Here is a 17,204-nt window from a genome sequence, read left to right as displayed (position 1 = left end):
ATTCATGGCTTTTAAGTCAATCAGCGCTTGTCTGTTCATCTCCCCTTCTGGCTCTCTGCCTCTGTGCACTCAAATTACCCTCTAAGCATTAGCAATCATTGCTAAACACCTTCTAGGATGGTGGCCACCTGTTCTGTAATGGGAGGAACCATCGGCGATTGAAATCCCAAAAAACAGTCGTTCTCTGTTTACACAGAGAAATACACAAATACAGAGGAAAATCCGTGCAAACGCGGTCTATCGGACTTAAAAAATCATTAATTCCACCTTATATCCTTTCGGATTTGTCTTCGGGCACCATCGCAAGTAATCGTTGATCAATGACTGTTATTGATTTCGGGTGGCTAACACGCATAGAGATTACCTGCCTGAAAAGGGTGGTTTTCTCTCTTCGGCACCTAGCCACGTGGCAACTAGTGTATGGGCTTGGGCGGAGCCCGACCAAAACCACTTACCACCTACGGCTCACTCGAAATCCCGCTCGTTTCATGGTTTCCCTTTGTATTTGAAAAATACATTAAAACATTGAAAATTCCACAAAATTGCTTTATGGCGGACTTGAAATGTTATACATATGCATTCATAAACCCTTTTGGGTCCGGATTTATCGCTTATCGCATCGCATATGTGTTTTGGGTAAAATCCCAAATACAGGGGAAATATGTGAAAATCCGAATTCCTGGACCTGAAATTTTATACAATCGGGCTGTGAAAACTTATCAGGTCTGGCCCTTTTATCAGCATCGGGGGTCGTCGATAGCCAATCGCCAATTTAGTCGATCGCAATGTCGCCCGACCTGGGGTTCTGTGCATCGCCGATGCCAATTTGCCAATTCGATCATTGGCGATCGACGTATCCCATGATTGCAATCGCCGGATCCAAGGACCCAATATTGCATATGTGTCTGCCTTCGATCTAATACATCGGGTCGACGAATTGGAGGTTTCTCCCCTTTACACTTAAGTCCGCTCTTTTGCCCTGGTCCGATGCAATTTCCCTTTATAAGGGTTTTTTTTGTCCATTTTAGAGGATTTTTCCTCTTTTTCTAAAGAACATAGGGCATCTTCTTTTGCTGATAACTTTTGCATCCTAAGTCCATTTTTGCCCATTCAAGTTACAGTAGATTCAAAATGAAAAGATCTCTGCAATGGGGCTATGTCCAGGAACTTCCTTGGACTTTAATTTTCCTTTGTGAGGAACACTTAGACTTAGGAGTCTATCCAAAATCCATTTTGGATCAATCCCATCATTGGGTGAACTTGGTCAAGTAGTTTGGTATTGTGTCGCCCTTCTTTGTCTTGATTTTTTTGAGCTTGTCCTTCAGTGCCAGCTTCATGTGGTCATTATTGTTTTGAAACAGGTATGTCAAGGCCTTCCACATTACATATGGTGTCTCTTTACCTTGGAGGTTCAAGACAATATGATCTCAAACTCCTTCTAGGATAATCCTTCTTGCCTTTACAACACATTTTCTCCTCTGCCGAATCTTGAGCATCAATTGCTGGAGGCTTAGGAATATATTTTTCTATGAATTCCTTAAGCTCGTTATCTTCCAACACTACCTCCATCCTGTCCTTCCAAGTAATATAGTTCGAACTACCCTCAAGGGCATATTCGAGTCTCAATCCATAGAACAACATCCTACTGGCTCTGAATCATGACACCAAAATTCGATTTCACCTGCAAAAGCCGAACTTGTATTCTCTTCTTCTAGAATGATTTCTTCTCTGATACCATGTACAAATTCCTTGTAGATTCAAACTGCTAATTGTGATTTACTAAAACAATAGACTTGAATCTACTCAACTCATCAACGGAAACAATATAACAATTGTGAAATCACGAAGCATACAAGAGAAAGAATTCAATCAACACATTACATAATGATTTCCTGGGGAAAGCCATAGCTAAAAACCCCTGCTATCTGTATATTTCATTAGTAAAAAAATATGAGAAGATTACAATGCTTTGCTCAAGCCTGAGCAACCTCTGCACTATATTTATCTATCTCACAGCTTCCTAGACAAGCCCAGGCCAATACTTAACCAATTTTATGCTTGCCCAAGTCCTTATTTCCTTGCGTAATTTCCTTGGGAATTAGCCCCCTATTAATTAGGGAAATTCCTCAAATGAATTGCGCAATCTATCATAGGCCTTCTTCTGATTGCATTCACCACTTGTACAATTTAGATGATTATACAACTGATAGTACACTGTCCCTAAACTCCAATCTCAACTAAGTAACTCTTAGATCTGACTTGCATGAATTATTTATGAGTGAATCGTCAGTTAATTGTTTGATCATCGTGGGAAACACCACACTACTAGACCTATGACTAGTTCCTCCAACAGTTAGAACTATTTTAACTGACTAAGTTAAACTGAATTAATTAATTGTGACTCAAAATAAACTCAACCAGGTCTCCTATAAAGTAGGAGACACTCTACATGACTCAAGTTAGACCCTTAACTCGAATTAATTGAGCTAACCAAGTCAAATTAACTTAGTTAACTAATACAAGTTGTCATGTGATGTGGAATTACAATTTATTCCCAATTTAATTCAAGGAAAAAATTAAATTAGGATGTTCTTGTTGCATTTTCAACAACTTTTATTTGGCATTGGGGTGGTTATCAATTGAAGCCTTACAGATCGATTAAAAATATCATGAAATATGGAAGGGTTTATTGGATGCCCTTGATGTAGGCAACATCAAACTCTCCTAGGATAAGGATGAGTTGGTCTAGGCTCATTCTTTGATGGGCATATATGCTTCCTAGTTGGGGTATCTTCATCTGAATGTGACTACTATTGAAGAGGAGGGGGAGTGGTGATGGAAAAGTGTATGGAAGATCAAGATCCTGACCAAATATTTCCTTTTTATGTGGTGTTTACTTGCTAACAAAGTTCCTACTTAGGAAAATTTGCAGAAGCATCATAAGATGAGACCTCACTCGTGCCCAATATGTAAATCAAATGGTGAATCCATTGAGCATATTTTTCTCAAATGTCCTTTCTTTTGTCAGGTTTGGTATATTTGTAACATTATTCTTAGCCAATATTGTGTGTGGCAAGGGACCTCATTTAAGGAGAGTTGAAGATTTTAGATACAAAATAGGAATACCAAACCATATTAGCCTCTACCCCTGCTTACATGTTGGGGTGTCTGGTTGGCTCAAAATAAAGAAATATTTCAAAATAAGTCTTATTTTCCAGAGCAAGTGGTTGCAAAGCTTTGGCTATTTTATCTCATTTTCCTTGGCCCATGTTTTCTCCTTGGAATATAATTGTGATTACAGAAGAATCTAGCAAATCTCGTCAATGGGGTTATATTGATGGGGTTGAATAGGGGGGTGATGACCGGTGTGGAGGAGGTTTTATATTACACCTATATGAACAACATAGCTTCAAAATCAACATGGGGACTAGGAGGGAACAAACAATTTGGCTGAATTATTACCTTGTTGTTCTTTACTGGCCTTTGCAAGAGAAAAGGGATGTGATCAACTTTAGGTTTTTGGTGATTCTTTATTGGTCATTAATTGGGTTAATGAGATTCAACAATGCCACAATATACATCTAGCTCATATTTTGGAGGATTTGCAGAGGTTCAAGCTTACTTATGTTTCTTTTTCTTATATTCACATCTATAGGGACCAAAAAAGGGAAGTAGATAGGATTTCTAAGGAATGCCTTCAGTTGGATTAAAGGATATGACACACTGAAGAAGTCATAAACGATGAACATTTCAAATTTTATAACAGGCCTTACATGGATGAAAAAAAAAGCACAATTTTAATCGCATGTTTTTCTGCAACGGTTTATTTTTCATATATAATGTTGCCATAAAGTTGATGATATTTTTGTGGAGCCTTTCAGGTTTTTTATCTTGGATTCTTTGATAGATTATGAGTAACTTTATCCATCTATTTTTTTGTACTATTGTAGACCTCGTGGTCAAATGATAAACATATATTTATTTTCTAATCAGTTTTTCTTTCTCTAACCACTAAATAAGTTGGGGTAAATTCTCGTAAATACACAATTGATTATATATATATACAAAATTATATTTTATTTACCATATAAATGAAATTACAAATTTTCCTATAGACAAAAAATATATATACGATATCAATAATAACATTATTAACTATTATTTTAATATAATTTTTTAAATCTGGCTAAAATACACCATAAAACCTTACATTATTATAAAACCTTCCTAAAACACTACATTCTTATGTAAGTGAAAACTAACATTCTCATAAATGGGACCATATTGAATGAAGCTATGACAAGGTGACCCATTATCGATCTGAAATGAAGGAACAAATACCACTATTGAAGTCCTTTGTTATGAGGCTTCGATGAAGGGACAACAATCAATTATCAACTTGTTTGGTTTGATCATTCATGGAAGAAGGGGCGGGACATTTAATATAAACAAAAACATTATAATAAATTCAAAGTTTCATTTAAAAAAAATTGATATAATTCATACGCATAGACTTTGATCCACTACGAGAGTAGAATTACAATTTTTTTTCAATTTTGGTTAATCTTTATTGCTGTCAGACCAGGCAGTAACTCCTTAAAAACAATTTGTTGATTTTCATTCAGGTTGGTCTTTATTATATACATGAGGGAGAGACTGTTCATTTAATCTCCCGGTGACTATTCATATTCTTTATTATTTATTTACATCAATTTTAGTTATTCATGCAATCCTGATGATTAGGTGTCAACATTGCCCCCCTTAATCTGAAGGGATGTTGGTGAGTCCAAGCATCGTTTTGAATCTTTCAAGCTTTTCTCTTCCAAGTGCTTTGGTGAAGATGTCTGAAATTTTCTCATTAGTGGAACAATGGCAGAGATGGATTGTTTTGGCCTCAACATGATGTAAAATCACATGATATTTAGTATTGATGTGCTTCGTTCGATCATGGAACTTTGGGTTCTTGGCCAATTTTATTGCCGAGGTATTGTCAATCATGAGTGGAGTCGATTGTACTTGTTTTACCTACAAATATTCAAGAATTTTCCCGAGCCACACAATTTCTTTTGTTGCCTTAGCTACTGCCACATATTCTGCCTCAGTTGTGGAATCTGGCGGAACTGATTGTTTGCGTGATCTCCAGGAGACAGCTCCTGATCCAAGACTCATAGCATAACCTGAAGTAGATACCCCAGTTTCTTTGTCTCCATCGAAGTCTAAATCAGAGTATCCAATCAAGCTGAAGTCGTCCACCTGTGTATACTTGATCCCAAAGTCTTGAGTTCCCTTCAAGTATCTTAGAACTTTTTTTGTAGCAGACCAATGTCCCTCACAAGGCTTTTGCATAAACCTAGAGAGGATTCCAACAACAAACGAAATGTCTGGTCTGGTAGTAGTTAGGTAGTTGAGACTTCCTACAAGCTGTTTATACTTTGTTGCATCCTCAAATTCTTTTCCTTCAATGGATGTGAGCTTTAAGTTTTTTTCCATTGGAGTAGTAATAGGATTGCATTTTGTCATGCCAAACCTGTTCAACAGATCTCCAATGTACTTCTTTTGGGAAAGGAATATGGACTTCGGATGTTGAGTTACTTCAATACCAAGATAGTAATGAACATAACCCAAATCAGTCATTTCAAAACCTTTCTTCAATTCCTTCTTTATGGATGAAATTTAGCTTTCATTGTTCCTTGTCATCAAAATATCATCTACATATACCACAAGATATACAACTATTTTTCCAACTTTCTTAACAAATAAATTTGCGTCATCAAGATCATAATGTTTGAAATTGAGTTTCAGAAGATGCTCAGTTAGTTTTTCATACCAAGCTCGCGGTGCTTGTTTGAGGCCATACAAGGATTTCACAAGTTTTCATACTTTATGTTCATGTCATTTCACATAAAATCCTTCAGGCTAGGACATAAAAACATTCTCTTTTAGATCTCCATTCAAGAAAGCAGTTTTTACATCCATTTGATGGACTTTCCAACCGTTATGAGTTGCTAGGTCAAAGAGTGTCCGGATGGTAGCCCATTTTGCTGTGGGGGAAAAATTCTCCTCATAATCGACCCCTTCCTTCTATGCAAAACCTTTTGCCACAAGCTTGGCTTTGTGCTTGTCAAGTGAGCCATCTACTTTATACTTGTTCTTGTAGACCCACTTGCAGCCAATTGGTTTGGTTCCTAATGGAGGGTCAACCAACTTCTAACTGCCATTCTTTATCAGGGGATCATACTCGTTTTGCATCGCTTCTTTCCATTCATCATGAGAAGCAGCTTCTTTGAAGGAATTTGGTTCGAAATCTGTAGACAAATTCAATTCACAATCATAAGAAACATCCATATCAACAGGGGAATTAGAGTCATCTACATCACCTCCATTTTGCTGGTTTGAATTTATACTTCCTGTCTTTCCAACCTAATCAGGATGAACACTTTCAAGTGTCTTTGTCAGCCACTTTGGGGGACCTTTCTTAGATGGTCCAGTCTACTCCATTGATTGAGTTGGGACTAAATCAATATTGAGTCTCCCAATTCTATCAATCACATCACTTAAAGTATCATCCGTTGTTGGAGTTTCATGCAGGGGAGAGAGTTCTTCAGAAGAAGATTCCATAGGCTAATCTAGTATAGGAATCCCCCCTTCAAGATGTGGAATCTGATTATCAAATTCTTGAAATGATTTTGCATTTGCGAATCTATCCAAGGGATCAAGTTTCCGCTCAACAACATTGTCAGTTTTGGATGATTCAAGAAAGATTACATCTCTAGATACAACAAACTTTTTATTGACTTCATCATAGAGACAGTATGCTTTGTAGGTGTTTGAATATCCCAGGAAGATACATTTAAGACTTCTTGCACCAAGTTTGTTTCTATGTACCTTTGGTATCAAGGCATAACAGGTGGAACCAAAGGCCCTGAGATTCTTTACCGAAGGAATGTGCCCATACCACATTTCATATGGAGTCTTGTTTCTAATAGCATTAGATGGACATCTATTCTTTATATATACAACACGTAGAACTGCATCAGCCCAAAACATCAACTTTACATGTTTGAAAATCATCATGGAGCGCACCATATTTAAGATTGTCCTATTCATTCTTTTAGCTACACCATTATGTTGGGGATTATAAGGCACAGTTGTTTGATGTTTGATCCCATGTTGGCAAAGATAGTTTTCAAATTCATTTGAAGTGTATTTTTTCCATTATCAGTGCGAATAGAGCCAATATGAGATTGTGCATCATTTTCAATCCATGTATGAAAGTTCTTGAATGTTTGAAAAGCATCATATTTGTTCTTCAATAAATAATCCCAACACATTCTGGTGTAGTCATCAATAAATGTCATCATATATTTATTTTCATTTGTAGAAGGAATAGGCATTGGACCACATAAATCTGAATGAATGAGTTCAAGTTTTCTATGTGCTCTTGAAAGTGAATCATGAAAAGACTATTTTCTATGCTTTCCTAGAATGCAAGCATCACATTGCTTAAGTTTCCTAGGAATTGTAGGAAAACCAGCAACACCATTTTTCTTCAACAAGCGGAGGCTGTCATAGCTCAAATGTCCAAATCTAGCATGCCATAATAAACTTGATGGAAGTGTACCTTCTTCATAATGAGAATTGTATGAGAAATGTTGTGCACGAGCAGAGGTACCTTGCAGCTTAAGAAGCCTTTATTCTTCTATTCCCCTCATGACAAGTGAGTGGTCAGATGCTTTTCTCACCTCAAGCTTGCCATCAAACATATGAATGGAGTGACCTTGCTGGCGGATGTGGACCAAGGACAACAAGCTTCTCTTTAGCTTTGGGAGATATAGAACATGATGCAGAAGAAAGTCTGGAAGACCAGGGAATTTAAGCCTGATTGTGCCAAACCCCGATGGATTGAGTTTTGATTAGTCTGCAAAGTATACTGCTCCATCAACATTGTCAGTAAATTCTTCAAAAAAATCTTTTCTGAGTCATGTGGCAAGTTGCTCCTGAATCAAGCAATCAATCATTTTTCCAAGAAGCAAGTGAAGCATTAAATAAATCTTCATTTGCTCTGATATTACATTGTGCCACAACATAATGAGAGGATTCAGGTGCTTTACCTTTGTCTGTGTCATTAGTTTTACCTTTCTGTTGGTTTCTTTTCTGCTCAATTTTTCCCCAAGGTAACTTGCATGTGGAGGCATCATGTGATTCATTTCTTTTGCAGCGTATGCAGTGCAAATCTGACTTTTGTCCTTGAGAGTGTCTGCCCCCCTTGCCTTTGAAATATCTTCCTCTTCCTCTTTGACCACATCTTCCTCTGGAAGAATCTTGGGCAAGACTATTTTCTTTATGAGCAAGGCACACAACCTCTTCAAAAGATTCAGAGGCTATCTTCTTTCCAAAAGCTTTCTCTCTTTCAACAAATTTTTTCACAAGAGAGTCAAAGGTAATATCTTTGAGATTTTCGTTTGCTTGCAATGACTCAAGATAATTGGAGTAAGTAGGATAAAGTGCCTTAAGAAAAGCGATAAGAGGAATATCCAATTCAACCTTAGTGGCTTTGATATCATGCATTATAGATTTGACTTCGGATGCAAGAGCAAGAGGATCATTATTTTGTAATTCAAGAGTGAAAAGTTTAATCATGAGTTGAACAACTACATGTGCAGAATGTGAGTCATAGAGTTCTTTCAACTTTTGTAAGGCTTCGAAAGCAATTGAAAATGGCAAAATATGGTGACTCACCTCTTCACTTACAAATGCTGTAATTAATGCATAGGCTTTGCTGTTCTTATTTTCCCAAATGGCGAGCTCTTTATCTGAGGTAGGCTGTTCTGGCTCTTTGTCTCCGTCTCCAATACACACTCCTTTCCACAACTCATTGAAAGTGAGGGTGTGTTTTATCATCCGGGACCACTCAGGATAGTTCTCCGTGCCAGTGAGAACTATTCCCACAATGGATATGATTGAATGCATTGTAAAAGTTGAGTGCTATAAAAAATACTTCTACTGGAAAAAAAATCTGTGTACTTTAAAATCTGTGTACTGTAAAAAAATACTTCTGCTGGCAAAAATGTGCTTCAAAATAATACAACCTTATTCTTCCTTCTTAATTAGGTAAGAAATTGATTTAATATACAAAGAGCAGAACTATATTCTATCCATATAGAATATCACCATCTTTTTTTTTGCATTAGAATATGGCTGCAATTCAAGAGAAGTAAAAGATAAACAATATCAACTGCTCAAAAGCAAATTAGAATTCTGATGCAAATTGGAATTTGCCAAAAACTTGGACGGAAATATAATAGGTAATATCATCCAGCGAGTAACTTGCATGAAAGCTCAAATCCTATGCTTTACACCTTGACTGTATACTTTCTCATTGGAAAATACATCTCTTTCTTTTTTTTTTGTCGCTCAGTCTTCAATTCTTCTGGGAACGCAAATCAAGAGGCAGGTACTTCTTTTTTAGACCAGCTAGCCAAAGAGCAGAACTATATTCTATCCATATAGAATATTAATGGAACGTTGGCCATCAGCGTGGAGAGAGCAGCGTAAAGAACCTAGAACCTAGAGAACTAAGGTTTGAATGAAAGACATAGCTTGAATATATGGTTTCAGTCATGCGTGCCAAAGCTCCAAGAGATAAAGCCCTATAGGTGTATATAACTTCTCTTTTTTCCGCGCGACAGTAAAAAGAACTTAGATAAGTATCTTATAGAACCTCCGAGCAAGAAACAATTGAAACATCAATTTGGTAAGTAGAAGAATGTTTGTACAAGTCTGGAAGATGAAGGGTTTCACCCAAAGTGATGGGAGCAAGGCCTCCTTCTCTCGAGCGTGCAAAGAATGAATGTCAATTAGGGCCTATTCAATGAATACCGTTACCCAAACCTAACCATCTTTTGGTGAGCGTTTTGTATGAGTGTTTTGATACTAGTAGTCATAGAAAAATAGCGACGAGGTACAGAGATATGCAACCAGAAAATGATCAAATGATATTATGTTACGGAGCAGAGAATAATGACAAATAGAAGATGGAGCAGCGACAGGAGCAGCATAGCAGGCCAGTGGAAGCGTCAGAGCTGCCAGGCTAGCCAGTCTGCATAGGATTCAATGTTAGAATAGGGAGTTACAGCCAAAAATGGCACTGGCTCTAATACCATGTCACCAGGCAATAACTCCTCAAAAACAATTCGTTGATTTTCATTCAGGTTGGTCTTTATTATATACATGAGGGAGAGATTGTTCATTTCATCTCCCGGTGACTATTCATATTCTTTATTATTTATTTACATCAATTTTAGTTTTTCACCCAATCCCGATGATTAGGTGTCTACAGTCGCTGTTAATTAGTAAATGATATAATAAATATATTAGTAGATAATATAATAGATATATAATTATATGTGATAATTTAAACATGGATTTAGATATTCAAGAAATTTGTTTGTGAAAATTACATTTATTGATGTAGAGGTGAGATAACCCAACTTCAAGTAATCATGAGTGGACCGGAGAGAGACTATGCATAGAGGGCAATGTTCCCATCACCCAAGAATAAACCAACTTCCAATAAAAAGATGTTGATTAATTTAATAAATATATATATTTTTAATGTGTGTAGTGTTTTCTCACACAATAAAGTTTCATTTCATTTTTTTTTAAATTGAGATGATTTAAATTTTCTAAATGATATTATATATTCAAATTTAAAATTAATTATGTATAAATAAAATTAAAATTCTATTTCATTTTTTTCCAAGTTACATTTTAATTTTTTTATTAAATTGAGATGATTTAAATATTTTAAATTAACTATATATAAATTAATTTATTTTTTTAATTTAGATAATTTAAAAATTGTGGTTAAGAATGGCTGCTGTGAAGTTTCCTGGAACTGCGAACACTAATCATGGCATGGCAGTGATACATGGGTGTTCAAAGCCCATTTGATATTCGCAATGAAAACCTCGTGACGAGACTGGCAGAAGAATTTTATTCATTAAAATTTCAATATGTTGTACAGACATCAAAAGTACAGAAATGAATAGTCGGTGCGGTAAAACCCAAGGCATACATATAATTTTTAAAAATATTTAAAAAATAGTTTTCATATATAAAAAAACAAAATACATAATTTTACATTAAAATTAAAAATGCTGAATTTTTTTTGTATTTATTCATATACAAAACTATACCATTAATTTTTATTTAAATGTAATAAATATACCATAATATATGCTATTTATACTTGCATTTACCAATTTCATTAACAACTTTGATAAGAGATTTACTTTTTAAAATCTTATTGTATAAAAAATATGAATAAATATACCAATCTCAAGGATCCAAAAGGAATTTTGAACAGAAAATGAGCCACAAGAAATCTATAATTCAATTGGAAAGCTACCTGCTCTCCCTGTAATTGGAATATCCGAAGTTCAATGCTCCCCTGTGATCGGAATATCCTTCACTAATGGGTAACCATATGTAACATTAACGCTTAACCATATCCAATTTCATGGATGCAAAAGGGTTTTTTTTAAAATGGGTGAGGCTAGTTCCCTACAGAAGCATCATGAACCTTCTTGTGAAGAATCATCATATCGCTGAAGCCCGCAGATTTTGCATAGCCTTTACAAATCGTCTCCATAGCGCGGGGGTCATCAATATTCGCCTCCGCAGGACTCGAACATGGCTGGGGGGTGCGAAAGCCATCCGCCCCAGCCAGTACAACATGCACGTCATGTGCATGATGCAAAAGGGTTTATGAAGTGCATATGGCCACATGAAATCGATATTAATTTTGTGTTGTTTTTTACATTGAATATGTTGTTGTATTAGTTTTTTTTACATTTTCATTAAGTCAGATTTCTTATTTTGATGGGGGATAGTACAAGATTTGAAACCAAGATTTCTCTATTGGTGAGACTTCATTTTCACAGCCATTGCCAATTGAGCTACCCCATGCTAACATGCTGTACAGAACTTCGAATTTAACAGATTTTCCAATTTTTTTGGCCAATTCTATCGAATTTAGTAACTTTGATTTAGATGCAGTTAAAGATCATGTTGAGCGGTATTCAAGGGTCATATGAATTCAGAGTGATTTAATTTTCCTTAAGTAGACTATATTTCACATGAATATTATGAGTCATTTTTATTTTTATAAAGATATTTTTATTTGGTTATTTTTATTTTATTTTATTTTGATTTAGTTAAAATGTTTACATTACATTACAATATCTCTATTATATTAGGTTAAAGAGTGCTTTTGGGCTCTATTATTAATTTTATTTTATTTTTATATTTACTTGTATGTAATTTTACAAGAGGACATGACATTACAACATTTTTTCAATATTTCTTTTCTACTAGACTATAGATGAAAAAATTTACACATAATTTTAAATAAACTTATGGAAAAATAATTATATTTATCCCTCCACAACAATTTTTTAATAAATTAATAATTTTTATCTCAATTATATTTATAAATTTCATTCCAACTTTATCAAATTAATTACTTTATATATTCAACTAGAAAAATAAAATTAATTACTTTATATATTCAACTAGAAAATACATATATATATATATAAAACGCTATATGGAAATCTCTATGCTGGCATGCACATTGGCAATGGTAAAACATGACGGTCAAAGCTAAGTGAAATGGTAAAAAAATGACGGTCAAATAGTGTTACGTTGAGCATTCTTTCTGGTCGGTGACAGGAGTACAACGGAATAAAATTATACTAAATGCGGAGTGAAGGTATCCAAACTCGAAAGAACAAATGGAACTCAAAAATGTTAAAACCTCCACGTAGATATACCATGGATCTTTATTCCACAAAATACTTAACACTGGATATTCACAAACCCAAATATAACATTCACAAATATAACACTGATATCGCATCGTCAGTCCTGAATGAGCGGGATCTGTGAAGTAGTGGAACGTTTGTTAGTGGCATGCATTTCCTTCCAAACAGAAGCCACGTTGGCCAGCGCGTTGGATGAACTTCCTCCTTCCGCCACTGCATCCCGGGCCTTCCCCATCAATTCTTCCATTCTCTTCTTCATTTCCATTCCCCCATCTCCTTCCATTACTTCCCTCGCCGCTCTTTCCACTTCCTCTCTCTTCACCAATCCATCTGCCCCTTTCTTCGCTTCAGTGGCCACCTTCATCTGCTTCACTAGAAAGAAGGCATTCGTTTTCTGCTCAGCGAAGAGAGGCCAAGCGATCATCGGAACTCCATGTAAGATGCTTTCGAGCGTTGAATTCCAACCGCAATGAGAAAGGAAACCGCCTGTGGATGGATGAGAGAGGACACCAATCTGAGGCGCCCACGAATACACCACAAGTCCCCGGTCCTGGGTTCGACTCTCGAAACCCTCAGGTAGAACCTCCATCATTTCTGCTCCGGCCGTCATCGTGGATTCAGTTGGTGGAGGAGGCTCCCTACGCAACACCCAAAGGAAGCGCTGCCCGCTGGCTTCTAGCCCCAAAGCAAGTTCCTGAATCTGATTCTCGGACAGCGTGCCGCGGCTCCCGAAAGCAACGAACAGAACGGACGAGGCGGGCTGGCGGTCTAGCCATTTGAGGCAGCCCTCCTTCTCATAGTTATCGTCAGATTCCGAGAGAGACGAAGATATGAGCGGCCCAACGGCGTAAATGGAAGGCCGCTTTTCGGGAACGCTAAGAACCTTTCCCTCCTCGAGAGCTTTTACTTGTTCTGGTTCCATTTCCTGGCATGAATTTATCAATATTCCACAGGCTTCGTGAAGGCGAAGGGAAAGTTGAATGAACCAGTTGAATGAAATATCAGATCTGTCTTGCATAGGGCCCGGCAAATCTATTCCAGGAATCGGTGGAAGGCCCGGCACTTCGATCGGGAAATCCACATCTTTGAAGGAGATTTCAATGTTGTGGGCAAGTGTTGGCAAGTAGAGTGTGATGCAGAGGAGAGAAGCCGCAGAAGGGAAGAATATGTAGGAAGGTATTTCTAGTTTGGAGGCAACATCCAACATGGGTGTGCCGAAAATATCGATTATGAAAGCGAAGACAGGAAACGGGAAAGATGTGAGAGAATCTTCTACTAATATTTGAGCTTTCTCCAATAGTAAGGGTATGCGTACCAAAGCGTTCATCCCGGCATGATCCCCTTCGATCTGAACATCAGGGAGCTCTATGAAGCGGATCATGGCCCCTGACGAAGACGGCGGGGTTTGGTGAGGAGAGGCTCCCATCCATTTCGCGGTGAAGAAGATAACAGAAAAGCCATGGTACACAGTCAGCTGCTTTGCAAGTTCGAGCAGTGGGATGTGATGGCCCGACCCAAACGCTGGGAATATTGCGACATGAGGCTTTTGCCTCTGCTCTTGCCACTCCATCAATGTCTCTCTAATTCAACCAGCAAATGCGCAGACTTGAAGGGTGGGTTCTGTCAAGATGAAGCAGAAATTAAATTAAATAAATCTACGAGGACGCTTGCGAAATACGCCTTTGAGCGAGCACGCTTTTGTCGTTTTCGAGAACTTGGCAAAAGAGCTACGGACAACGATCACTATATAAAACAGTTTATATTTGCTTGCAACGTCAGCGCATACATATGGATGATGCTATGAATATATTAAAAGTATAGTTTTGCTTGGAAAGATTCGTATGTGATTAATATATATAATATATGTGTGGCTGGTACGGGGATTTTTTTTTTTTTTAATATGGAGAGTAAAATTATTTTAGGTTAAAGATAGTTTATGAGATAATGCTTCTTTTGGTATTTTCTAGCGCCTTGTTTCATGAGTTGATGAGAATTAGTCCTTAACTAAGCAATAAGAATTTTGGGATTTCCAAAAAATATTAGCCTTTATGTACACTTTTTGCTGATGATTATGAGTGGGATTAAACACTTCAAAATAATATTTTTTCTTTCTCCCTAGCTCCTTATCCCAAGTACACTTGTAGAACTTATCCATAACAAAATATTTATTATTTACTGTTTATGAGACACATGTTCAAGCAAATACCCCATTTACTAAACCGTTTGTTATTTAGCTACATCCAAGTCTTCTTTCTTTTGCACAATATGTCATTAAAGACAACGTTAGGCCATCTTCCCTCTTCCATTTGCTCAATTTTTTGAAAATATCTTATGACTTCCACCATAACAATTGCTTCAATAGGAGCAACCCTTGTTTCACTTAACAAGATAACATAAGGAACTGAACTTTTAATTTTGAATTTATTTGTAATCAAACGATTCTGAATTTTTTCAATTTGTTTCCATTGCATGTCTGATGTATTGTTGGCCCAAAGTTCACAATCATAGAGAATCACCAGAATCACTAGAAACCCAAAATGAGTTTGAATGGTTTTGCAGTCCCATAACTCTCCCTGTCTACATCTATTTTGAAAAGCATAAAATGTTTTCCAACCCCCCAAAGTTCTTTTCTTTCTACAACCATCCTAGCTTAGATTTATGTTGAAGTCAATTCCAACATATTTGCAATCCACAACTACTTCCAGAATGTTGCCTTCAACGTAGAACTTATGTTGGTTATGTTTTTTTTTATATAGAAAATCACTACTTTCATTTTGCTAATATCGACTTGCATCGCCAACCTTCTACAAAAATGCTCAAGGGATAATAAGTGTTCTTGCAAATTAGGAGTAGATTTAGCAATTAGAATAAAGTCATCTGCATACAAAAGAAGCCTTATAAAAAACTTACCAAATGGATACCATCAACCCCTTGCGAATTTAGTCACTCCTCAAGCTTGTCGATATATAAACCAAAAAGGGTAGGAGGCAATGGGCAACCTTATATCGCTTCTAAAACTTTCAAAAATGCCCACTGAAGTTCTAATTTTGACTATCACTTCTTCATACAACTTATGCATAGCTTCTCTCAAATGTCTAGGAACCCTAAGTTCCTCCATTCTGTGCCAAAGCTTATCCTTAGGGATGGTGTCAAATGCTTTTCTTAAATCAACAATGCAATAAAAGGATTCTTCCTTTTTCTCTCAAACTTTTTCAATGTTGTGACTTAAAGTTATGCAATGAGAAATTGTGGAATGTTTAGGTCTGAAACTTGCTTGCCCTTTAGCACATTTATCTCTTTCTTCTGCCCACTTTCTAATTTTATTTTTGAGCATGCTTCCGAATAACTTTTCAAACAAGGGGATTATCATTGTGGTCCTATAATTGGAGGGATTATTGATGTCACCACTCTTCAAAAGAGGTATTTCCATACTAGTTGTCCAATCTGTGGAGAAACCCTATTGTATGATGTTGTTGAATTTTTTTGCAATGTGAGGTGCAAGAATCCTTAAGCCCCACTTTAAATACTCTACTTGGAGTTTAGCTAAGTCTTTTCTTATTCCAACACCCAACTTCTTGATACCCATCTCTACCTCTTGCACTATGAAGAGTTCAATATCAGTGTTGACCAAGGGAGGAGGGTCAACCTTGGGATCTTGCTCATAAAGTTTCTTTGCATAGTCAAACCATTTAGAAGCTTTAATACTATTTTCAGTTTGCATCTTTCATAGTTGGATTTCCTTCCAAAATAATTTGGGGTTATTTTTCCCAAGGAAGACTAATTCTTCCCTCTTAGAAACCATGAAATGATCTTTTTTTCCTTTTAATATATGCTTATAGCTTTGAGCTTTCTGTTATCCTTGTTTGACTATTTCCACATTCTCCTTGCCTTTTTTCATTCCTCATCAAACCACGCATTAACTGGAAAGAAATTTGTTTCAGACTTCTTCATTTTTTCTATTTAGCACTCTGCAAGTACGCTTTGAATTATATGTGTTAATTCGTGACTATGAAGGTCGTGAATTGAGATTTTCTCCTTATTGAAGAGCCTCTCTAGTGTCATTTTGAAGGTATTACAATTTTCTGGAGTCAAAAGAATTCTGCCCTTTGGGAAATTTTGTTGAACACACTGAGTTTATGACTCTAATTGCTTCATTCTAGTCCAAGAGAAACTTAAATAAATTGGCTTGTGATATGATTTTAAGTCCCAAAGATGATCTTTAATCAAAACTTCCTCCATTTTCTCACATAAACCAAGCGATAAAATTACATAATCATCTGCACTTGCTCCATTGTAAGTATTGTAATTGAAATTACTGGAGTTTTCCCATCTAGTCAAACCATTAGAAACAACTAAATCGAAAGCCCCAGATAGAGT

General features: G+C 36.5%; 1 pseudogene; it reads right to left on the bottom strand.

Annotated features, from left to right (window-relative positions):
- Positions 1–12,811: 12,811 nt before the first annotated feature.
- LOC149158862 (UDP-glycosyltransferase 72B1 pseudogene) lies at positions 12,812–14,500 on the bottom strand (annotated as a pseudogene).
- Positions 14,501–17,204: the final 2,704 nt, after the last annotated feature.

Source organism: Pinus tabuliformis, chromosome 5_2 (assembly GCF_031772625.1).
Source record: "Pinus tabuliformis cultivar Carrire ecotype Pingquan chromosome 5_2, CPIR1, whole genome shotgun sequence".
NCBI classification, from domain to species: Eukaryota; Viridiplantae; Streptophyta; class Pinopsida; order Pinales; family Pinaceae; genus Pinus; species Pinus tabuliformis.
The sequence above is the reverse complement of the archived record's forward strand: the minus strand, read 5'-3'. Positions and strand labels throughout refer to the sequence as shown.